The sequence below is a fragment of the Talpa occidentalis genome, unplaced genomic scaffold, assembly GCF_014898055.3.
Source record: "Talpa occidentalis isolate TD23 unplaced genomic scaffold, MPIMG_talOcc4v2.1 talOcc4.5, whole genome shotgun sequence".
Lineage (NCBI taxonomy): Eukaryota > Metazoa > Chordata > Mammalia > Eulipotyphla > Talpidae > Talpa > Talpa occidentalis.
Window position 1 is genome coordinate 110118511 of NW_023604861.1, and position 25774 is coordinate 110144284.

General features: G+C 39.6%; 1 protein-coding gene and 1 long non-coding RNA gene across 4 annotated transcripts in view; one reads left to right on the plus strand and one right to left on the minus strand.

The window, feature by feature from the left end:
* The window catches only part of FOXN2 (forkhead box N2), a 52745-nt gene extending 52247 nt beyond the window's left edge, over positions 1-498 (minus strand). For 2 of the 3 annotated variants that reach the window (XM_037528095.2, XM_037528093.2), the window contains exon 1: positions 97-238. The gene's annotated coding sequence lies outside the window, so the exon portion shown is untranslated. Of the gene's footprint in view, positions 1-96; positions 239-426 lie in introns of those variants that run through there. The other variant, XM_037528094.2, reaches the window with a different exon arrangement.
* LOC119259322 (uncharacterized) overlaps positions 346-25774 on the plus strand; it is a 56383-nt gene continuing 30954 nt past the window's right edge. Inside the window, exons 1-2 of the long non-coding RNA XR_005128428.2 lie at positions 346-469; positions 1555-1597. This is a non-coding gene — a long non-coding RNA (uncharacterized LOC119259322). The remainder of the gene's footprint in view (positions 470-1554; positions 1598-25774) is intronic.

Consider the following 25774-nt stretch of genomic DNA (forward strand, 5'->3'; position numbering starts at 1 on the left):
CAGCGCGCGCCGCCTCAGCGCCCGGGAGCGGCCCCGCGGGCCAGGGCGGGAGCACCGGCGCCGGCCGCGCAGGGCGCCGCTCCGCCCGGGACTCACCGTCAGCTCGGCCGCGCAGCGGAGAGGAGAGGGACGGCCCAAGGAAGACACAATATGGCAGAGCACCGCAGCTGCTCCGGGCGGCTTCCAGCAGTCGCCTCCGGGAAGACGCGGCAACGAGCAGGCAGCGGCAGCTGCGGTGGCGGCCGCGGCAGCACCACATCCCCCCTCCCGCTCGCTTCCTCCCCCTCCCTCCGCCCCCCGCTGCCATGGCAACGCGGCGCCAAGGAGATTAACCCCGCCCCTCCTTCCAGTCCCCGCCTCCGGCGACCCCTCCTGAGGAAGAAAAAGAGCACGGCCCGCCCCGCCCGGTCCCCTTCCACCTCCTACCGGAGGGCCGGGCCCGGAATCCGGCAGACTGCCCGGGACCGTGGTGGGTGAAAAGGCGGGGGCGTGAGGCGGGGGGAGGGGAGTAAGACGAAGTCCGGAAGGGCGGGGCCCGCACGGAAGGCCGGGCGGAGACGTTGTGGGATAGTGCAGGTTTCGGGCTGAGGAGGAGCTGGGGAAGGCGGGAAACTGGAAAGGCCTCGCCTGGCTCGGGCGGGCCTATAGGAGTGCGGCGAGGCGCGGCGCGGCCGCTGAGTGGTCGGGGCGGCGCGGGGCGGGGCGGCGCGGGCGGGGCGCGGTGAGGAGAGTCGCCGGACGGCCGGCTGGCTGTGTCAGCGCTCTTGACACCGGCTGCGCCCTGACAGCGCGAGTTTCTGAGGGTGTCCCCGAGAGTGTTCCGCCATTGGCCAGGCTTTTAGAGCGTTTTGGGAACGGTGAAGCATCAGTGTAAAGTAAAAGTAGTATTACCCTCGCCTGACTGAAATTTTATGTAGAAATCGAGTTAAGTGTGCTTGTGGTTGGTTAAAAAAAAAAAAAGATTTTGGGGGCCTCCCTGGTGGTGCAGGGGTTAAGACGCAACCTATGAAGCTATCCGCAGCCACTGAAGCATGAGTTCGATCCCCAGCCAGGGAGCTACCCACATGGCGCAGCAGACCTCTCCTGACTCCCCCGCTGCTCCCCTCAGCAGTGTATTGTTCTGTTCCCTGCTCTGTCTCTGGTGAATCCTCTCACGCCCCCCCCCCCCACCCACCTGTGGCCTATACCCCAGTTCTTGTATGTGTAAATAAATAAATCTTTAAAAAAAAATTGTCAAACTTTTTCACAATGACAATAGAGTACTTAAAAAAAAAAAAGATTTTGTATTGAGATCAAAAAGGTAATAAACATAACATTTATTGAGCACTTTAAGTGCTAGGAACTGGGATAAATCCTTTACATGCTCTATCTTAACTCTAAAGCTAAGCTAGTGTAGCCACATAAAATTCAGGAATGTCCAGTGAAATCTGAATTTCAGATAAATGTGGAATAATATTTTAATATAAGAATGTTTCATTTGGGATGTAATTCTTGGTTGTTTTGTTTCCAAATCTGACAGTCTTATCCTAATTCTTATGAATTCCCATTTTACAGATAAGGAAACTGAGACTTAGGGAAAAAACCTGTCAAATATAAGGTAAGTGACAGACTAAGTCTCCATTTTACTATTATTATAATCCAGAAAATTGAATCTCTGATTATCTATATATATCCACATCTCCAAAAACCAGAATAATAACCCATCAAATGTGATGAATGAATTAAAAGGTATATGAAAAAGACTTGGACAGTAACTGATACAAAGTTTATGCTAATAGTTCATTTGCATCCTGAACAATGAACAACTGAATATTCCTATGTGAGCTGAGTATGAAACAAGCTGCCTAATTACAAAACAAGTCCAGCTCCTGACATTGTAGATACAGAAGAATTAAAGGCATCAGAATATGTAAAAACAAAATTGCAAGTGTTCAAACATTTCATTCCACAGATGAAAATGCTTCATTTATATGATTTGTCCAAAAAGATCTATTTAGTTCCATTTGTTTTTTACTACACTGGCCTAAAGGACCCCATAGTAAGAGACCACAATGCAAATGTACAATGTACATCAATGAACCAAATGTTATTTCACTTTCTCTCTTTGAAGCAACCATTGTTGCCCCCTCATGTGGACAAATTGAAGCAAGTTCCTAGAGGAGTACAACAGAAAGTGGGTAGAGGGAAGAAAGAAGGCACTATTGAGAGAATGTGGCTTCTGGAAATCCATAGCCTTCTTAGACCTGAGTCTTGTTTTATACTTGATATGTTGAACCTCAGTTTCTATTTTTCATTTAATCTATTTTAAAATCAGATGACCAAATGGTCCTCCTCAGTACTTAGAACAATCAGAATTTGAGAGCTGGAGGTTATATATGTATATTTCAGGGAGATGTCATCCCCTAGCCCAAGCTATCATGCATAAGAAAACAAATCCAGAAACGTTATGTAACTAATGCACAGTCAAATGAGGAATCTACTGCATCTTCATCCACTAAGTTCTCTCTGCTCTTTTTTTCTATTGATTGACTCACCCCAGAGAGACTGAGCACGTTTAAATAATCTTTGTGTGTGTGGCTCAGGTCTGTTAAGAAATCTGTCACACTCCTGAGTTTAGAGTGCATACATACTTACACTATACTTAGAGGCCATTTTAGAGGACTTTGCACACCTATCAAGAAAAAGCTGTGATTAAAAATAATGATGATTCAAAGTGAATAGCTTTTCTCGAAAGTTTATAAGCATAAAAACGCTACAAAATTGGAGCTTAACATTAGGAAAAGGAGGATCCAAGTCTCTTGTGAAGCTTGTATTCTTCTTTTTTCAAACAACTTTAAAGAAAAATATTCAATAGTAAACTTTACTGGAAAATATGCATTAGAAAATATGTTACTTAAAATGTCTTCATGTTTAGATTAAAAAATGAGAGGAACTCAAACATAGATATTTATATTTTAAGAGTTTATTGTATAATATGTATTAACAGACTTTTTGATCATGGATTAGTCTAACTATAACCAGTTTATTAATAAGAAATCTATACTGCAAGCCCCTTGAGGTCATTTCCTTTTCTTACATACCATGATTCTGTGGGTCAGAAATTTAGATAGTACACAAAGGGAATAGCTCATTGTCATCTGTGGGTGATATCTGCTGGGGCTGAGCCATCCCAGATAACTTCTTTTACTGTTGTGTCTGGCACCTCAGCTAGGATGGCTCTTATAGCTGGATGTGAACTAGAACACTTTCACTGAGATCCTGTGTTTGGAGCCTCACTGTTGATTGGGTTCTTTGGTTTTTGTAAAAGTAGTTTTAGGACTTCTCTAAATGGCCATGTTACGGAGCAGCCCTGATATAAAACGGGTTGCCTGGCTGTGGGTCCTCACCTGCGCGCTTAAAAAGGAACTTATTAATACTCCACTACAGGCACACACAAAAGGTTAATAAAAGATTTATTTACAAGGGGAAAGGAATTGAGGAAATGTACAACTCAGGGAGAAAATAGGGAAATTAAGTCTTTAATGTGTCCTACCCGATCCGCCGACATGGAAACCAAAAGGCACTCTCAGAGCTGGCCCCGGATTCGAGCTGGCGGGGAGCCAAAATGGGGAATCCCCAGAGCTCATGTGTCTGGTTTTATACCAAACCTGGCTGCTTAACCCCACCCTCAGGTTCCAGCAACCTGCCCTTTAGATCCCAGTGTCTTTTGGCTTTGGTCTGGAGTGGAAGCGAGTCCACAAAGCCTGTATGGAATTAGCTTTAGGACATCCTTTTCCCCCAACAGCCACTCCTTGTAGTCTTTTCAGGGGGATAGGCACACTTCTTAAACTCAAGGTTGGGGTCCCACCCAAGAGGATTAGAATTGGAATTAGCATATTGTCACTTCTGTCATATTCCATTAGAAAATGCAAATTACAGGCCCATCCCAGATTCAAGGGGCAGGAACTACAGAAGGACATAAATACTAGGAGGTATGATAAATCTGGCTACCAGTCAATGTAACCAGTTAGTGCAGATAGCCTGGACAAAAAATCAAAACTCAGCAACATGCTGTTTACAAGGGGTATACGTTGAAGACAAAAATGCAGAAAGATGAAACTAAAGAAATAGAATAAATTAAGCCATTCAATTCTACCAAAAGAAAGCTGGTATAGTTATATAAATACTAGATTAAACTCAGACAAAAAGGGCCTCCCTGGTGGCTCAAGGGGTTGAGTGCAGCACTATGAAGCTATCCACAGCCTCTGAAGCACGAGTTCAATCCCCCGGCCAGCCAGGGAGCTACCCATTTGGTGCAACAGACCTCTCCTGACTCACCTGCTGCTCCCCTCAGCAGAGTATTTCAGTCTCTCTGCCTGTTCTGTTCCCTACTCTGTCTCTGGTTAATCCTCTCTCTCACACACCCCCCGCCCCGCACCTCTGGCCTGTACCCCAGTTCTTGTATGCATAAATAAATAAATCTTTAAAAAAAAACCTCAGACAAAAAGCTCTAACTGAGATAAAGGGAGACAGACTTTTCATAATGATAAAGATTTAATTTGCCAGAAATATTTTTTAAAATTCTTCATTTATATTTCTCTAATAACGTGACCTCAATATACATGAAGCAAAAATTATAGAAATACAAGGAGAAATAAAAATTAATTTTTCTGGGAGATGTTAACATGCTCAATTACTGATAAAATAGGCAAAGTACTCAGTAAGAATATAGGTTTGAACAACACTATTAGTAAAGTTGACTGTAAAGGGAAATTGAGTATATATCTATAGTCCTTTGTATATGAACAAATTCATCAGTTCATATTTGTTTTGGCTCATGAAGCTAAAAGGACATCTAAGGATCCTGAGCCTTCAGGCTAGTTGGAACTTCTTCCTGTTATACTGATACATTTACTGTTGCATACCTTTTCATTTATTTAAATAAACATATTAAGTTCCTACTATGTATCAAGCCCTGTACTTAGCACAAAGATGAAAGCTACAGTTAAAATATCAAACAAACAAATCAGATAATACAATGTAGTGTGTTTAAATGAACACAATGTTATAGATCAATTAAAATAAAAATTTTTTAAAATACACTGTAGTAATGGAAGTACAGGGGTGGAATTTTACATAAGGAGCAATCGGAGCCAACTCCCAACAGCCATAGGAGATGGTGGTTGACAAAATTTGAAGAAAAGACTATGGCATAGAAATGGTAATGTGTGGTGGGGCCCACACCTAGCAAAGCATAGTTGTGGGGCCCACACTAGCAAAGCATAGTTGTGTGAGAGCATGAGTATTTAAGTCAGAGAATTGTCAGTCTACTTGGAATGTCTGAAGTATAAAAGGTTGCTTGAGTTGGGTGTTATCTGGTTGCAAGAAACAGAAATTCATGCCAGCTGGCTAAAGTGAAGGAGGAACAAATATAAAAATAGTCAGGGATTATGTGAGACAGAACTATGGGAAGCACAGTCAACATTACAAGAACCCTCCTTCTCTCTTCCTGTCATTATCTGGTCTCTATTCTTGACTTTTTATGTCTCTTTCATTCTCTCTACAATCTGGGTTCTCTGCTCACTTATCTGCTGTGTGGCCTGCTGTTCCAAAGAGTAGCCCTAGCTTTCCACCTCTGCCCACACCCAGTTTGCCAAACTATCCCATTTAGCAGCCCACAGTTACTACTTAACTCAGTCTCAGGGTCCCAATTCCAAATTCTCAGTAGCTGTCATCTGACTGGTCCTGTTTCAACATGCATGTAGATCAGGGGTCAGCAAACTATGATCTGGGCTGGATGTGGGAGGAACAAATCTGTCCTGCCTTCTGCTTTTGTAAATAACATTTGAACAGAGCCCAGGCACACACATTTATTTGCATATTGTTTATGTTATATTTCAATTATATCTCAATAAAAATAAAATTTAAAAATGCAGTTGTATTGTAATGCTTTGTCATTACAGGGACAGAGTAATTGCAACATAAAACCTGTAGACCAGAAATCAAAACTATTTACTATCCAAACCCTTGCAGAGAGTTCGCTGATCCCTGCAATTGACGTTCGGTGTGGAGATGTAGGGATTTGTAAAGGCTTTGGGGGTAAGCTCTGATAACAGAAACTCTGAGAATGGATAGCCCATCCCCCTTCTCTGTAGAAAAACAATAATGTGGGGAAAAGGCAGCTGAGGAAGTATTTTGAGGAAGGAACTAACTCTTTGAGGTTCTAACATAGGAAAAAAAATCATTCTCAAGTATGCACTAATTTTTTTTTTTTACTCAGAGAATGGAAGAGTGCAAGACAGTTACTCCTTAATCTGGAGAAGTTCATTAAGATGCTAAATTTAGGAGAGTGTGTCACTGTAACTACCTTTAAATACCTCACTTGTGGCAAATTTCCCAGACCCTCCGTAGTTAGCTCTTGCTGAGATGAACTGGCTGATGTATATAATGTTCACTCTATGTACAAAGACTTTTATTTATTTATTTTTATTTATTTTTTTTAAGATTTATTTATTTATTGATTGATTGATTTATACATACATACATACAGGCACTGGGTACAGTCAGAAGCGCGGGAGGGTGACAGAATTCACCAGAGCCAGAGCGGGGAGCAGAGCAGGCAGAAGGACCGAAGTACACTGCTGAGGGGAGCAGCGGGCGGCAGGAGAGGTCTGCGCGCCATGTGGGACCCTCCTCCGGTGGCCGGGGAGCAGCCGGGGATCGAACTGGCGTAGCAGAGGTTGCGGGCAGCTTCGCAACCCAGCGCTCAACCGCTGCGCCACCGGGGAGGCCCTGTACAAAGACTTTTAAATGCATGTCCTGAGAGAGAGAGAGAGAGTGAAAAGAGGCACTGAGAGAAAGATAGATGGAAAATCAAAGAGCAATAGAGTGAGACTTGGAGGAAGACAGAATCTAGAATTTACCACTTTAGTAAACTTTTAAGATTATTGTGGGAAACTCTTTCATAAGCAGTCTTTTGGAGGTGAGTAGAAAAGCTATTAGTTTTAAAAACCTTAAAGATCATCCTAGTCCTTGCTACCTAAAGTATGGTCTAAGCACACTCATCAACATGGACATCGCCAGGGAGTATACTAGAAATGCAGAATCTCAGACCTTACCCAGAACCACAGCCTAAAAATCTGCATTTTAAAAGATCCCATAAATGATTCATATTCTTACTAAAATATGAGAAATACTGAATGAGAACAGTAGTTTTCAGGCCCTTCAAAGTAGAACAGTTGTGATTTTTGCTTTATTTGAAGAAACCTTAAATGGAGCCCAACATTATAAAACAAATTGAAGCTGACCTGCCCTGGTTGGAAATAGGCAAATGCTGAAAGGCAGAGAATGGCTAGAAAAGCTCTGGCATTTCTACCCACTATTCCTGTGGAACACAATTTGAAAGCCATGGATCTAATAAAATGAGTGGAAGTAATGTCAGAATCTGTCAAATTCTCAGATCATCTTCTACTTCCTTCTCATTGAGAACTTCTGCCTGTTAATGATGAGATATGTCCTGCTTTGAGAGAGTTGGAACTTTTAAAGACCTGGAAATCACTGATCTAGATTCCTTCTCTTTGCTTAAACATGGACAAACTAGGGCTAATAATGTGACCAATGAAATTCTATTAAAATACAGCCACATTTAAAACAATTCTGATCAGTAACAAACGGCAGCTGTAGATGGAATGCTTTTTTCTCTCAGAATTCAAATGTTGACTCTGAATGCCCAAATGATGGTACTAGACATCTTTGGGATGATTACATCACTCTCATAAATGGGATTAGTGCCCTGATAAAAGAGACCTGACAGATCTACCTCCCCCTCCTACATGTGAGTGAACAGTGAGATCGCAGTTTATGAACCAGGATGGGCCCTCACCAGATTCAAATTTTGGGACTTCCCAGCTCCAGAATTGTGGGAAATACATATTTGCTTATAAGCTACCTAGTATATGTATTTTGTCATAGCAGCCAGAATGGACTAAGGAAGAAACCTAAAGCTACAACAATTGTTAAGGACAGAAAGTGCCAAAATTCTATATCCCTTTGGCAGCTCTTCCCTACTTAGTATTCAAGTGGAGTGACAATGTTAGCAGTTTTTAGAAGTCTTCGTTTTAGATGGATTCAGGTTTGAATCCTGGCTCTCTGCTACTTACTAGCTCAGGTAAAATATTTCAATGTTTTCTAAACCTCTTCAAGTCTAAAGTAGAGAATAATTCCAGCCTGAGAGGAGTACTGTGAGGCAGAAGTATGTAAAGTAATTCAGCACATGGCCTGGTGAATAAGTGTTAAATAAATGTTAGCTGCTACTAATATTTTTAAATAAATAGTAACTTAAAAGTCAACCTACTTCAATTTTAGAAATTCTCTGAAAGGACTGCATGTATGAAGCAAAAGAAAACTGTTTTGTTCTCCATTGCTGAAAGAGTAAAATAAATCATATCTGAAGCACTAGGCCATCTAGTAAATAGAGTTCACTTAAAATTAAATACTGCTGTTGTGAAAATGGTTTTTGATAAATGAGGTAGATGCTTAGGAAAGGTAGTGAGTATTAAAGCAATTTCAAATATTAAAGCAAATGCAACTTTTTGTTCTATAGTACTGTTACAATAAAGTTAGCCATTTTTAGTAACTATGGTCAATCTGTGTAGGGTTCCTAGACCCAGTTCCAATAAGAGTGTGTGTGTGCACACCCATATACATACACATGTGTGTATGTATACACACACACAATTCTCAGACACCATCAGGGTGTGCAAGAATTCAGCTCAAATTTACAGTATCTGTCTCCCAGAAATAGCAGCTGATTCCACCAGTGTCCCAAAACCACCCTCCACTTCAGATACTGGTAGCAAACCCTAAGATGTTACCTGTGCTTCTGACCAAACAGTTATAGATTAGAGGTCCCCACTGCCCTCTCTGTGACTTCAGGTGGCAGTCACAAAGCCAGGTTATTACCTGTGCTTCTGAATGACTGCCTGTAGATCAGAGGTTCCCAGGATGCCCTCTCAGGTTTGGTTAATTTGCTAAAGCAATTCACAGAACTGAAAAGCCCCTTTTTCTCACTAGGTTATAGGTTGCTTACAACCTATAATGATCTAACTCAGGAAGAGCCAGATCAAAATAATGCATAGGGTAAGGTATGGGGCACCATACCTCACCAGGTGCACCATTCACCCAAAGTCTTTACATGCTTACCAACCAGTAACTTCTCCAAAATCCCTTCTTTTGGGGTTTTTATGGAAGCTTCATTACAAAGGCATAACTGATCAACTCATTGACAGTTGGCAATTGAACTCAGCCTCTACATCCAATCCCCTTCTAATAAATCCAGAGTTGGGACCAAAGCCCACCCTCTATTCAAGTTGGTTTCCCTGGTAACCAAGCCCTAACCTCAGTTGTTTCCCAAAGCAACCTTTATTAACAGCACAAGAGACACCTTTATCAATAATAACACTTAAAGAAATTCCAGAGCTTTGGGAAGCTATGAGCCAGAACTTTGGGTGAAAACCAAATATACATATGAGGACTGTATGTTTTGGTAACCTGAATGACCAAAATGTATATTTGTTACAAATCTCAATGTCATGAAATTGCTTCATTCTATTTTTGATTGTGCAAGCCTCAAACCTTGCAGTCATCTTTGACTTCTCCCTTTCTCTTATGTCTTCAAATATGTCTAATATCTGCCCCCTTCTACACCTTCTACTCCCACCACCCTGGCCAAAACCATGGTCATCTTTCACCTAAATGACTTTTTTTTTTTCTTTTATATATATTTTTTTATTTTTATTTATTTATTTATTTATTTAAATAATAAATTTTATTGTTATATTCCCCATACAATTGCAGCCCCCCCATTCTGACCCCAATCCCTCCCCTCCCGCCCCCGCCCCCCTAAAAGTGTCTCTGATTCATAGTTTTTTGTTGATTTTGATTTTCACTTTCTTATAGTTATTCATTTTCCTGGTCCCTTATTTAAGTTTTCTAGATTCCTGCTATGAGTGAGACCATCCGGTATTTTTCTTTTTCTTTTTGGCTTATTTCGCTGAGCATGATCCCTTCCAGCGCCATCCATGTTGCTGCAAATTGCATGTGTTTATCTTTTTGAATGCTGAGTAATATTCCATGGTATATATGTACCACATCTTCTTGATCCAGTCATCTATTTTTGGGCATTTTCACCTAAATGACTTTTAAGAGCTTCCTAACTTCTTGTTTCTAATCTTGTCGCCAGGCAGTATTTTCTTATGATAGCAAGCCTGAGTGATCCTCTTATAATCTCTCAGTTCATGTTACTTCTCAGCTCAAAACTTCTCAATGGCTTCTGCATTTCACACAGAATAATGCCAAAGTCCTTGTAATAGCCCACAAAGTCTTACATGATCTAACCACACCACACACCTACTCTTTCATGATGATACCAGACACACCCTGCCATCTGACCTTTGTTCTCTGCCTGGAATAAGTGCTTCATTAACTTTCTCATCTCTGTGTCTCTGCTTAAATTTTACTTTCCTCCTTATTTAATATTGCAAATTACCCCCAAACAGAGTCCTAGAGTCCCAAACCCCTTTCCCTGTTGTACTTTTCCCCCCATAGTAATCATCATCTTCTAACATGCTAGATGTTTCCTTTATTATGTTATGTTTAGTGTAATTCTGGCTTCCCCATTAGAATGTAAACTTCACAGGGACGCAGTCTGGTATTTTTTACAAATGTACTGCAAGCATCTAGAATACTAGTTTGCATATAGCAGAAAATAAATATTTGTCTAATTAGTTTTGTAGTTACCAGTTTTTGGATGGTTGTAGCTCTGTCTTATTTGAACAATTGGGTATTTTCCATTTTCTTTCTACTTCTCTTTGGTTTCAAGTTCTTTATGCTGTAATACCACCCCCCCCAATATCCTAAATACAACTATGTTTGTTGCAGATACATCGCTGTGAAAGATGGGAGGAGCATTGGGCAGTAGTAATTTTTCCTGCCTCCACTTATACACAGCTGCCTTGGACAGGAACTCCCAGAAGGCCATTAAACCAGCCTTCCGAATGGGGGACAGCCAGGAAGGTGCAAGGTGACTGTATAAAGGGAGCTGTAAACACATGGAGGAGAGATGTGTAGAGACACTTAGAAGAGATACTTGGAAGTGATACATGGGTGAGAGACACATGGGGAGGCTTCAGCTAGTCCTTGGCAGAGACAGTGGCAGTTGTTATCTTTACTTCATGATGGATTATGTGGTTTATTTTAAATGTTGAGTCTCTCCTGTCCCAGCTTTCTGGGACCTGCCACAACTGTGTATGGGTGACCCACTTTCTTGTGGTTCTTGCCAGAAGAAACCATAGACTTGTGGCAAGATTTCAGGTCAAGCCTGTTTGGCTGGGCATTTGCCCATGAGGGGGATGGGTAATTTTGGGAGTTTTATTGGCAAATTATTATTTGAAATCCTTTCTTCTCTCTGACTTTCTCTCTATGCCAGTTCTATTAAAAGACATTTACATTAAGAGTATACTTCCTTTGCTTTGGTGCATGCAGATGGCCAAATCCCTTTTTAAAGTATGCACCCCTTAACAGTTTCAGGTACTTGGGCACCCTGTGGTCATGCACTAAACATGCTAAGCTAATATGCACTTTTCTTCACCTAAAAATCCATATTCCTCATGTTGTTTAATGTATATTTATGCCATTTCTAACACATTATTTTTAGGACTGTCTGTACTTATATATTGAGTGGGAAGCATTTATCCTCAGCTTAATAGTCTAGGCTGGGGCTATTGCAATAAAGAATGGAGAGAATAAGAGTAGTGGTGTACCACTACTTCTCAGAGGAAGGCCTGGGAGTTCCCCTCTATGGGAAAATGTTGGATCTCTATTGTTGTACCTCATTCTATGGGACAAGAGAAAGAAGATACTTTGCAAGGGGTGTATAATAATAATGTTGTCTGCTGTATAAACTGTGATTTATAAAACCTTCCATTGGGTGAGAGGATTCACCAGAGATAGAGTGGGGAGCAGAACAGTCAGATTTACTGAAATACACTGCTAAGGGGAGCAGCCTACAAGACAGGACAGGTCTGCTGTACCATATGTGGGTTAACTCCCTGACTGGGGTTCAAACTCAGGCCATAGTGGTAATAGCCCTGAGACTTAACCCCTAGGCCACCAGGAAGGCCCATGTTCTGATTCTTACTTCAAGGTTGACATGGAGCAATGGAGACTTATAGCAGGACTACGCAAGAAAAAAATTAGGTGTAGTATTAGCAGAACTAATAGAACCTATTCAAGAGAAGTCTTGGGAGAGGAACCATAAGAGTCACAATCTGTCACCCAAAACTGTTTTAAATATGTAAATATTGCCTACAAAGGGAAAAATTAGTAGGGTCCATCTTTCATTAACATACTTGTTGAGGTTAATTTTTTTTTTAATAAACAGTGGGCAAAAGAAAGTGTTCATAGTTAGGATGGACAGGAATTTGAGAAGTGTTTGAAGGTTAAGTATACTGCCAACAGTATTAACGAGGCATCGGCGCCATAGTATGTACCCTGGCGAGGGAGAGAGCACATAGTTGAATATGCTGCTCCATTGTGTGAGATGTTGCATCATAGTCTTTCAATTTCATCACATTTTTGCCTAATATCAATCTTGGCCTCAGATTTTATCTTGACAGATATCCTCATCTCCCACTGTCTTTAATTTCCAATGAAAATATTGCTCTCATCTGAGTAAGTTTTTAACAAAGGCAATTTGGAGCCTTATTTCTTTTAATTGTTGATTAGATACATATAAGATAAAGGATTATCAAGCCATGAATAGAGAGATAAAAAAATAAGCACAGAAACTACTAGAATATCCTCGTCTTGTCCTAGAATAAAGTTCTGATTTGGAAACACACATGTCCTTGAAAGGTAATTAACTATAAAAAGTAGAAGTTAAGAGACAAATTGTTGATAACTTAAGGAGACTTGGGGAAGGCCTTAAGAAAAAGGTAGCATTTGATTGATCATTGAAGATTGGTGAGGATTATTAAGTGGAGTATAGAAGAGGGAAAAATGACATTCCAAATTGACAAAGAAATTGATATTTCCCTGTAATTGAAGACCTGAAAATGTCCAAAAAATTAAACATATAATTGTTTGTTTTTCATATAGTAACAAAAATACTTTAAAATTTTTAAGTATTTTCACAATGTATTCCCATCCCATTTGTTTATTTATCAAAGTCGCATAATGTTTTAGTAAAAAATTATCTTTATTATTGGGACCATAACTTTACTTGGATTCTACCAACAATACTTTTTTCATCTGAAAAGATATTTCAACACAGACATAAATATGTATACAAAAATATATGCAAGTATTCATGATGCTCTGGAAGTAACTGTTTCTGTAGGTGGGACTGGCTTAATGAATATGTGACCAGTATAGTTCCATAAGGCCTGGTGATTAGGGACTTTGAACTTGGTGTATGGAGCACGTGATGGACACCTGGCGCCTTGGCTCACAGGTAGTCCCAACTTCTGCTTTCTGCCTGCTTTCCAGGATAGATTCTCAGGCCATGCCACCCACTACCACCCGACCTCCCTCTGTTTGCCTCTGCCCAGATTAGCAACAAGGTCATGGAAGGTGTTGCTCTACCAGTATACTCAGATTCCAGCAGGGGATACAGAGTAAGGAGAGCTGGAATCTGGCACTGCAACTCATAGAATCTTGAGACAGGGCATAAAGGTGCCCATTTCTGCCCTGGGATGGCAGTGCCATAGTTTATTTGGTGGGTATCTTCGCAGGGTGAGCTCTCACCACCCTAATCTGGGTACCGAGTGCCTCCTGGCATGGAGGTTGGAATTTTTTAGGGGTTGCCTTTCTATCATGGGTTAGAATGGTGAGTCATAGGAAGGGGAGGTAACTTCCTGGCTCTGAGCAGTGCATAGATCTTATACTGGGCAAGAAATGAACCTGGCAGCTGATGGAGGATGAACACACAGCATTGTGAAGCAGTGCCCTGAAAGTATCCTCATACAAGGGAGCAAGACATTAAGCAGCAAAAACAAAAAACAAAACAAGCAAACAAAAAAACCCCACCACCATATTAATTTGAGAGAGTTGAAAGAAAAATAATTTATATTTTAGTATCTTTAACATTGTGGTGTATTGACACTTTTTCTGCTTCTTAAACAAGGGACTATATTTTAATTTTTTTACTGGGCCCTGCAAATCATGTGATTGGCCCTATCTGTGGGCATTCTTCTCTTTCCTTCCTCAGTAATATACTATAACATCAGAAGTGGTGATACGTCTTCTATTAGTGAAAATAAGTCACCCCTCAACACATAGTATTATAATCTTTAATTGCCTTTGCTGGCTTAGCCAAAGAGAGACAATTTTTTCCATATCCATAAGACAAGCTGTAGATTGAATTCACTTCATTATTTGACTTGAAATTAATAAGCAGGGAAAACAATTTAGTACTTGTCAATAAAATTCTATTTTAAATTGTAGTAATTTCTTTTATGGCTGTTCTTGACATCCAATAATCATGATATAAATTGTTACTTATGTATATATATTATTACATAGGACAGTTCATTTTGAGTTCTCAAGCAGTCGTCTTCTAATAATAAAATGAACATTAAAAACAATTGAATCTTTGAAAGGTGTATTTCTTACTGATACTGCTCTCTCTACGTGTGTTAGTGAAGTGCTGTAGCTAGGTAAAAAGGACCCAGGATCTGAGCTAAAAGAAAATGGGCAAGTTATTTAATTTTTTAAGCTCTCTATTTTATCTCTGTTAAATGAAGACCTTCAACTAACCAGAACATTTCTAAGATTTCTTCCAGCCCTGGAGTTAAATGAAATTTGAATAGCGTGCTTTAAACACAAACAGTATTCACTTGGTCCTATTAAATTATTTTTAATAACTATAGGTTATGGAAATTTTTTTGTACTGTTCTTGCAACTCTTTTGTAAGCTTAAAATTGTTTCAAAATAAAAGCTTAAAATATAAATCTTTGAAGAAAATTCCCCCTCTGTCCCTTAACTTCTAGCCTGGATCTAACACTACTACCAATACAAATAGAAAAACCAACTGGCAAAAAAGGAATTATGATTTTTGACTTCTTACTACTTCTTAGATGCTGTTTTCCTTAATTCTTGTTTCTCATAGAGCACGGGTATTGACCTTATCTGCACATTAAAATCACCTGAAGAGTTTAAAACCCCCCACATTGATGGATTTAGAAGTTCTGGGGATGGGACCCAGTCATAATATTTTTAAAATTCTCCAGATAATTTTAGATATTTTCCTTTTGCAATTGTCAAAGTTGAGGCCTAGGGAAATTCAGTAACTTATCCAGGGTTACACAGTTTGTGGAAGTAACAGAGAATCTTGAGGTGCCACACTGAGAGGGGGAGGGGGTTATGCATGTTATTCTATTTGCAGCCTTTCTCCACCACACCTTGGCTTTCTTGGTTCCTCATTGGTCTTTCCTGAGCCTGACCTGCAGGCAAAGAGCTTAGCTTGATGCTGCAAAAATGCAATCACATCTGCTTTATGTTTTAAGGAATCTATAAAATGAATGCAAGAATATAAAAGCTAGTGAATATGAAATAAATCTCTAAAAGCAAATACCTGCTCTGTGAGAGGATGAAATCAGATGATGGAAGTAGGTTCAATCAAGAAAACCTTCTTTGATAAGAAATTAATATTTCTGAACATCTCAGCAAAATAACGTTTTTATCTTGACCATCCTCCTTGGGTCATCCTTAAATTTTCTATGACTAGGAAAAAGGAACACCTACATTTTTAAAATTTGTAAAATAAGAATTTCAAAAGATTTCACTCCAAATCTAGAATAATCTAAATGTTTTCTTTGAGCCATGTTTCTCAGTAACTTGTAAATCCTTAGGAATTATGTCTCATTTTAGTTTAATCCTGTCTATTAATTTTTCATGTTGTTTAACAGATAATGTTCACATAATAAACCTTTATTGTAGCTGCTGCTAGGTTTTCCTAACATTTAGAAATAAGACTTTTTAAGTGTATTTGAGCTGAAGAAGGGGAAATTTGACCCACCCACTTATTATTTAACTTATTAGCATACTAATATGACTAAAATTTGCATATGACTAAGTTGTTTCACACACACCCCCCACTCCTAATCACATGGTATATCAGTTTTTTGTTGATTTTTTTTTTTAAGCAAATGTCTACAGTGGGGAAATAAGGTGGTGTTGGGCCTCCCTAGTGGCGCAGGCCATTGAGCACAGCGCTGTGAAGCTGTCTGCATTCTCTGCAGTGCCGATTCCATCCCCGCCAGCCTGGGAGCAACCCACATGGTGAGCAGACCTCTCCTGTCTCACCCGCTGCTCACCTCAGCAGTGTATTTCAGTCAGTCTGCCTGTTCTGTTCCCCACTCTGTCTCTGGTGAATCCTCTCACCCTCCCACACATCTGGCTTGTACCCCAGTTCTTGTATAAATAAAAATAAATCTAAAAAAAAAAAAACAAAAAAGAAATAAGGTGGTGTTAATACAAGAAGCTTAGAATTAAATTTTCTTAAGCAAGCTTATGTTGGTTTAGCCCCTTAGGTGGAGTTATTTGCACAGCTCTTGAAAATGCTAATAATCATTTCATATCAATCCTAAGACATTTTTTCACACTTCCTAGTGAAAGATTCCTTTTTTTTAGTCTCAAGTTACCTAGGTCCTGGGGTGATCTAGGATAGCTCTACTTTGATAAGTGGAAGTGTCTGAACTAGCTTTTTGTTTTGTTTTGTTTTTTTAAAGGACATTTTCTCTCTCTCTTTTTTTTAAAGATTTATTTATTTATTTATTTATTTATACAAGCACTGGCTACAGTCAGAAGCGCGGGAGGGTGAGAGAATTCACCAGAGCCAGAGCGGGGAGCAGAGCAGGCAGAAGGACAGAAGTTACACTGCTGAGGGGAGCAGCGGGCGGCAGGAGAGGTCTGCGCGCAATGTGGGACCCTCCTCCAGTGGCCGGGGAGCAGCTGGGGATTGAACCGGCGCTGCAGAGGCTGTGGGCAGCTTAGCAACCCAGCGCTCAACTGCTGCGCTACCGGGGAGACCCTGAGCTAGCTCTTCCTAGACGTTCTCCTACCTTCTAAAAGTAACTTCTGAAGCAGCTCTTTCTAGTTGGGTACCATTCAAAGCATTTACCTTGATGTGGATACACATAGAAAAGAAATGAGCTGGACCATGTTGATGATAATTTTACTGGTAATTATGATTTTTATTATTTAAAATATAATTAAATATTTTAAGTTACAACATGTTATTCTAAAATAATCTAAAAGTATCTTAGAAGACTTGCAGTAAAAAGCACACTCAATCTAGAGAAGGGGGATATCTCTGGTGTGAAGATGCCACTACTTTCTGTCTCTGCTGTAGACTGAATGTTTATGTTCCCCAAAATTCACATGATGAAATTTAATCCCCATGTTGGTATTTGGAGGTGGGGACTTTTTGGAGGTGATTTAGGTCATGAGGGTGGAGCCCTTGAATGGGGATAAGTGTTTTTATAAAAGACACCTCAGAGGGTTGCATCAGCATGGGAAGTGGAGATTAAGGTGGAAGGGTTGGGAGTCTCATAACCAAAAAGCGGTACCTCACCAGACACCAAATCTACTGGTCTCTAGTCTCCAGAACTTTGAGAAATAAATTTGTCTTTTCTAAGTTACCTAGTCTATAGTGTTCTGTTACAGCAGCCTGACTAAAACAGTATGTGTCTTATACCAGTGTAAGGATATAAACATTACAACATGTCTGTATAGTATTAATTATTTATATAATTGTTCAAGAAAAGCATTTCTTTCTTTCTTTTTTAAGATTTATTTATTTATTTATTTATTTATTTATTTATTTTTTAAGATTTGTTTATTTATTTATTTATACAAGCACTGGGGGTACAGTCAGAAGCATGGGAGGGTGAGAGAATTCACCAGAGCCAGAGCGGAGAGCAGAACAGGCAGACTGACTAAGTACACTGCTGAGGGGAGCAGCGGGCGGCAGGAGAGGTCTGCGCGCCATGTGGGACCCTCCTCTGGTGGCCGGGGAGCAGCCGGGGATCGAACCGGCACTGCAGAGGCTGCGGGCAGCTTCACAACCCAGCGCTCAACCGCTGCACCACGGAGGAGACCCTATTTATTTATTTTAAACAAGCACTGGGTACAGTCAGAAGCACAGGCGGGTGTGAGAATTCACCAGAGCCAGAGTAGGTATCAGAACAGACAGAACGATGAAATACACTGCTGAGGGAAGCAGCAGGCGGCAGTCCGCGCTCCATGTGGGACCCTTGCCCGGCGGCCAGGGATCAAACCGGTGCTGCAGATACTGTGGGCAGCTTCGCAGTCCAGTGCTCAACCGCTGTGCCACCAGGGGAGGCCCCATCTCTTTCTTTTTAAGAGACATCAGATATGAAATAGGTCTCTCAGTACAAATGGTAAGATTGTCTTGGTTAGATGAAAGAGTATCTATCCCCTTAAGTACTCCACTGTATACCTTGGCAACAGGTTTGCATCCAATTTCTGTCCCAAGACAAAGTACCTAATAAATGCCCTTATAGTGGAGAACCAACTTATAATACCTATAAATTAGGAATCCAAAATAACTAATTGGTAATGATAGTGTCTAAACTGCAGACAATGGGATTTTTTGGGGGGGGTTGTGGTGGACATCTTTCTGGTCACGTGTGACTTCCTATGGCATACTACTTAAGAATCACCTGACAGTAAGTCAGGGAGAGGAAGGAGACTAAAAAAGGAGTGACGCTAGTAATTACCTTTAAAAGGCAAGCTGGGGCACATTAAAAATTTGGAGTTTATTTGAGCAAAGATCCATTCAAATGAGGCAGTGCCAAGACAGAAGTGGTTAGGAGCACTCAGCTGACCAGAGATTTGTGAAGACACTTTTATAGAGAAAAGGCAAAAAGAAAATAAGAACATTATTAATTGGCTATAGCTTAAAGCCTACTTGGCTATTTATGATTGGTTGTCTTGGTGTTTCAATTTGTTATTTTGAGGAATTTACAGGTTGAGATTGTGGTTTGCTTTTGTGTACAGGCTGCCACAACACCAGAGCCATCTCAATCTAATGACCTCCTTGTTTAATTAATTTAACATTACCAATCACCTGCTTTTTTGAAGAACACTATAATTAACACATTTAACGTTTGTTATCCTGTTTAATTTTCTCAGCAACCATAAGAGATCTGTTCATCTCCCCGCTGACAAATGGTGGAAGTTTAGTAACTTGCTTGACATAACACAGTAAAGCATAGATTTAAACCCTGTTCTGTTGACTCTAAAGCCTTCTTTCTTTTCACTACACCATAGTGCTGTTAAAATGAAAGAAGATTTAGTAAAATCTGATGAGAAAATAAATCTGAATATTTGATATCCTGTTGAGGGAAACACAACAATGTCTGGGAGTAGAACCAGGGAGGAACTGAACCAGGGAGGACCTGAACCAGCTTAGGTAGATTGGATTAAATCTGACCGGTGTCCATTTACCCAAAGGACACAAAAACATTGATTCAAAAGGGCACCCACACGCCTGTGTTTATTGCAGCACTATTTACAATAGGCAAGCTATGGAAACAACCCAAATGCCCAAAAATAGATGACTGGATCAAGAAGATGTGGTACATATACACAATGGAATATTACTCAGCAATCAAAAAAGATAAACTCATGCCATTTGCAGCAATTTGGATGGACCTGGGAGGGATCATGCTCAGTGAAATAAGCCAGAAAGAAAAAAAAAAATATCGGATGGTGTCACTCATAGCAGGAATTTAGAAAACCTAAATAAGGGATCAGGAAAAAGACTAATTATAATAAAGTAAAAATCAAAATCAACAAGCAACTATAAACCAGAGACACACTATAGGGGGGGAGAAGGGATAGGATCAAAACAAGGGGGGTGGGAATTTTATGGGGACTATAACCAAGATGAAAATACATGCATTGTACAAAAATGAAAAATGATGTTAAAAATATATAAATAAATAAATAAACAATAAATAAATAAATAAATAAATAAATAAATAAATCTGACTGATGTCATTGGTCAGAGAAAGACATGTTAATCTTATCACTTTTCCCCAATCTATTCCTACCTTTCTTTTCTTTCTCACCTGCCTGTGTTGCTGAAAGTCTGTCATTTCTACCCCAAGAACCTTCCTGTCATTATCTATGGGACAAGTGGAAATATCTATATAAATGGCATCTATAATCGAAACATTTATCCTGAGTAACCTGAGTTGTATCTATCAATAGACATGGAATGGATGAAAGCCAGTTCATTGCACCAGTATTGGGCACTTAGTTTGGGTTGCTATAACTAAGTATTGTACATTGGGTAGCTTGTAAACAACAGAAATTTATTTCTCACAGTTTTGGAAGCTGGGACTCTAAGATCAAGAGGTTAGCATGGTTGGGTTCTGGTGAGAACCCTTTTCTGGGTTGCAAACTATCAACTTCTCATTGTGTCCTCACATATTAAAAGAAAGCTATCTGAGGTCCCTTTTACAAAGGCACTAGTTCTGTTCATGAGGACTCCACCCTCATGACCTAGTTACCTCCCAAAGGCCCCAACTCTTAATGCCACCACATTAGGTGTTAGGCTTTCAATTTATGAATTGGGAAGGGGACACAAACATTCAGTATATAACAAGTATCAAAACCCAAAATATCATCTTAAATATTTCAGACAGAAAGCTAGAACTGAGGCACCATATACAGATTATATAGATTCAGTCATACTTGCTTTAAATGAGTCTGCATTTGTATTTGTACCAGTGTTCTTATACGTCCAACCTGAATTACATACCATTTGGTAAGATTCTGCTTTACTTAACTAACAAGGTAATTCTTTGTACCTAGGAGATTTAGGGAGGATACAAGAATCTGCATAAAAAATAGCAGCATTATTCCAAATACAGCGAAGTCAATTGTATCTGTTGTGCACTTAACAGATCAACTCATAGGGTTTAGTAGATAGCCTACTCTGCAATCATCCTGGCTCAGTAGCCTCAGATACTTCGTTTTGAAGGGAGTGCAGAAATCCTGCAGGTTTAATTGCCAATAAATCAGCATGACCTCCACTCCCTGGCAGTCCTTTTCTACAATGATCTTTTCAACCAGAAAATGAAGAGATGGATTTTACAGTGTGTGCATACTGCCTGTGGTATGATAACAGAATATACTTGCCTGTCTATTATAAACTACTCTGGATAATGAAGCACTCTATTAATGACATGTTCTATTTACTTTTAGGTTACTTTCATCTTGCATTATAGTTATCGCTTTTCATTATTATGGAGAGCTGTCTATTTTTTTTAAATCCTCCTATCATTTGTTAGTTCAATATTTTACCATCATCAGAGATTTTATTCCCTAGTTAATTCATAAAAATTTGCATTTAAATATTCTAGCTCACTCAGAGAGCTATTCACAATCTGAGATGGATGTTACATTTAGCTGATTTTCAGATGTTTTAAAAAGTAGTTATTTTAAATTAATATTTCCAACTCATGACTATATCTAACACAGAAATTTTAATAGTCATCCATACCTAAATGTAACATAAACCTAATTTTTGTACTGTGAATGGCTTGTGCATTTTATTTGAATTTAAATGAGTGGTATTCTGTGATATACATTTATAAATTTAGATTTTTAATTGATAGATCTCTACACAAAAACATTGTAATGCAAAACTACTAAAGAATAGATTCTACTTCCTACTTAATTTCTGAGTACTCCTGCTACCAATTCTGAATTTAGGATGATTCTTTTCCAGTCTGACTACAAGGAGCTAGCTCAGATGAGTTATTGCAGCTCTAAGATCTTTTATACAACCTGCTCTATTAGAAGACTATTTTCTTCTGGGCTGTGGGCTGGATTATACTGTTGTGCTTTAAATATTCATTTAAAATTATTTTATGATTGAGGAAGATTCTAGGGTGACAGCAGCTATAATTAAATTAAATTAAAATTAATTTAAATGGCATATTTAAGGGGAAACCATGTACCTAGATCAAGGTGCCAACATGGTCCAGTGAGGACCCTTTGGGTTGCAAACTTTCCGTTGCATCTTCACATGTGAAAGGATTCAGCAACTATATGGGATCTCTTATTATATAAGAGCACCAGTCTTATTCATAAGGGCTTCACCCTTATGATCTAATTCTCCCAAAGGCCCCACCTACTATCATCACTTTAGTGTGTTGGCATTTCAGCATGTGAATTTTGGGAGAAGGCACAAACATTTAGACCATAGCACATAGTTTTTCCAAAGGGATCACTCTTGATTCCAATCATACCTCTGGAACCAACTGCCAGTATGCATAAAATAAGGACAGAGAAATTAGTTGACTACACCAGGGATGTATAGTCAGCAACATTGAGAGTATAGAATATATAGGTTAAAGGTATGACTTCTTGGGCCTCCCCTGGTGGCGCAGGTGGTTGAGCGCCACGCTGTGAAGCTGTCCGCAGCACCGCAGCCTCTACAGCGCCGGTTCAATCCCCGGCTGCCAGTGAGGGTCCCACATGGCGTGGCAGACCTCTCCTGTTATGCCCACTGCTACCCTCAGCAGTGTATTTCATCAGTCTGCCTGTTCTGTTCCCCACTCTGTCTCTGGTGAATCCTCTCACCCTCCTGTGTATCTGGCCTGTACCCTGGTTCTTGTATAAATAAATGTATAAATCTTTAAAAAAAATATGACTTCTTCATCAGATAGGGTGTTAAGAAAAGAATTAGAGGCTGTGGACAGCTTCACAGTCCTGTGCTTAACCCCTTGCACCACCAGGGAGGCCCCAGCAGACCTCTCCTGCCTCGCCTGCTGCTCCCCTCAGCAGTGTATTTCAATCAGTCTTCCTGTTCTGTTCCCCACTCTGTCTCTGGTGAATCTCCTCACCCCAGCACCTCTGGCCTGTACCCCAGTTCTTGTATGCATGAATAAATAAATCTTTTTAAAAAAAGAATTAGATGCTGAACCTATAGATTTAAAGAAACAAAAATAGGGCCTCACCGGTGGCACAGCGGTTGAGCACTGGGTTGCGAAGCTGCCCACAGCCTCTGCAGCGCTGGTTCAATCCCCGGCTGCCGGGTGAGGGTCCCAGATGGTGCGCAGACCCCTCCTGCCACCCGCTGCTCCCCTCAGCAGTGTACCTCTGTCCTTCTGCCTGTTCTGCAACCTGCTCTGTCTCTGGTGAGTTCTCTCACCCTCCCACGCTTCTAACTGTACCCAGTGCTTGTATAAATAAAATAAATAACTCTTCAAAAAAAAAAAAAAAAAAGAAACAAAGATAGAACTCTTTGAACAGATAAGAGTAAACATTAAAAGTTTAAGAATGCCCATTTGGAAGTTTTATTACAATTGGGTGATACTAGACAAAAAATAAACAAGGACACTAGAGCCCCAAATAAGGACCTAGACTTCATGGGCTTAACAAACGTCTATAGGACACCACACCCAAAAAAATCCAAGTACACATTTTTCTAAAGTGCACACGGATCATTCTCCAGGATTTATCACATACTGGGCCACAAAATAAACATCAACAGATATATGAAGATCAAAATCATCTTCTCTGATCATAAAGGCATAGAACTAGAAATAAACCATGAAAAGAAAGCAAGGAGCCCTCCCACTTCATGGAGATTGAAACCCACACCTCTGGAAGACCATTGGATTAATGAGGAGATCAAAGAAAAATTAAAAAATACTTTGAGATGAACAATAATGAGGACACAACTTTCCAGAATATATGGGATACAGTAAAAGCAGTAGTAAGAGGAAAGTATATAGCAATACGAGCTCAAGAAACAAGAAAGGAATCAAAGAAACAACCTAGTCCCATCTTAAAGAATTAGAATAACAACAAAACACCCAAAAGCCAGGAGAAAGGAAATAATAAAAATCAATGCAGAAATAAACAAAATGGAAATTTAAAAAAATCCAAAAGATCAACAAAACCAAAAGTTGGTTCTTAAAAAAAATAGACAAAATAGATAAACCTTTAGCCAAGCTCACAAAGGAAAAATGGGAGAAAACACAAATAAATAGGATCATAAATGAAAGAGGAGAAATTACAACAGACTCAGCAAGAATCAAAAGAACAATCAGAGATTACTATGAACATTTATATGCAAACAAGTTCAACAATTTAGAAGAGATGGGCAAATTCTAGAACTATATAATCATCCAAAGCTAGATAAAGAAGAAATAAAACACCTAAACAGACCAATTACAAGCACTGAAATTGAAACAGTAATCAAAACCCTCCCCAAAACAAAAACCCAGGACTAGATCGTTTCACAAATGAATTCTATCAAATGTTCAGAAATGAACTAGTGCCTACCTTACACAAACTCTTTCAAAAAATTGAGAAAGAAGGAATACTACCAAATAAATTTTATGAAGCAAACATTACACTAATGCCAAAACCAAAAAAAAGACAATACAAAAAAGAAAACTACAGGCCATCTCCCTACTGAACACTGATGCAAAAATCCTCAATAAAATCCTAGCCAACAGAACCCAGTAATGCATCAGAAGGATAATACACCATGATGAAATGGGATTTATTCCGGGGCACAAGGATGGTTCAACATCCAAAAATCAATTAATGTAATCCAATACATCAGCAAAAAAACAAAAGCCATGTAGTCTTATCAATAGATACTGAGAAAGCATTTGACAAAGTTCAATATTCATTTATAATGAAGGCCCTTGAAATTCTCAGGATAGAAGGAACATACCTTAACATAATAAACATATATGGCAAACCCACAGCCAATATTATTCTCAATGGAGAAAAGCTCAAAGCCTTTCTTTAAAATCAGAAACAAAACAAGGATGTCCACTCTTGCTACTGCTTTTCAATATAATATTGGAAATCCTAGCCAGAGCAATAAAACAAGAGAAAGACAAATAAGGAATCCAAATAGAGAAAGAAGAAGTAAAACTATCACTATTTGTAGATGATATGATAATATACATAGAGAACCCTAAAAACTCCACAGAAAAACTAATTAAAATAATAAACCAGTTTAGTAAAATAGCAGGGTATAAAATCAACACACAAAAATCAGTAGCCTTCCCATATGCGAACAATCAGTCTGAAGAAGAGAAATTAAGAAAACCAACCCATTTACAATTGAAACAAAAAAGTCAAGTTCCTGGGAATAACCTAACCAAGGAGGTGAGTGACCTGTACAAAGAAAATTATAAAACATTGTTAAAAAAAATAGAAGACACAAAGAAATGGAAAGACATCCCCTGCTCATTGATTGGAAGAATTAACATTATTAAAATGGTCATCCTACCGACAGCAATCTATACATTCAATGCAATCCTGATAAAAATTTCAATGACATTCTTCAAATAAATAGAACAAATATTGATGAAATTCATATGGAGCCACAAAAAACTTTTTTTTTTTAAGATTTATTTATTTGTTTGTTTGTTTGTTTGTTTGTTTGTTTATACAAGCACTGGGTACAGTCAGAAGCACGGGAGGGCGAGAGAATTCACCAGAGCCAGAGCGGGCAGCAGAGCAGGCAGAAGGACCAAAGTACACTGCTGAGGGGAGCAGCGGGCGGCAGGAGAGGTCTGCGTGCCATGTGGGACCCTCCTCCGGTGGCCGGGAAGCAGCCGGGGATCGAACCGGCGCTACAGAGGCTGTGGGCAGCTTCGCAATCCAGCGCTCAACCGCTGCGCCAGCGGGGAGGCCCGAGCCACAAAAAACTTTGAACAGCCAAATT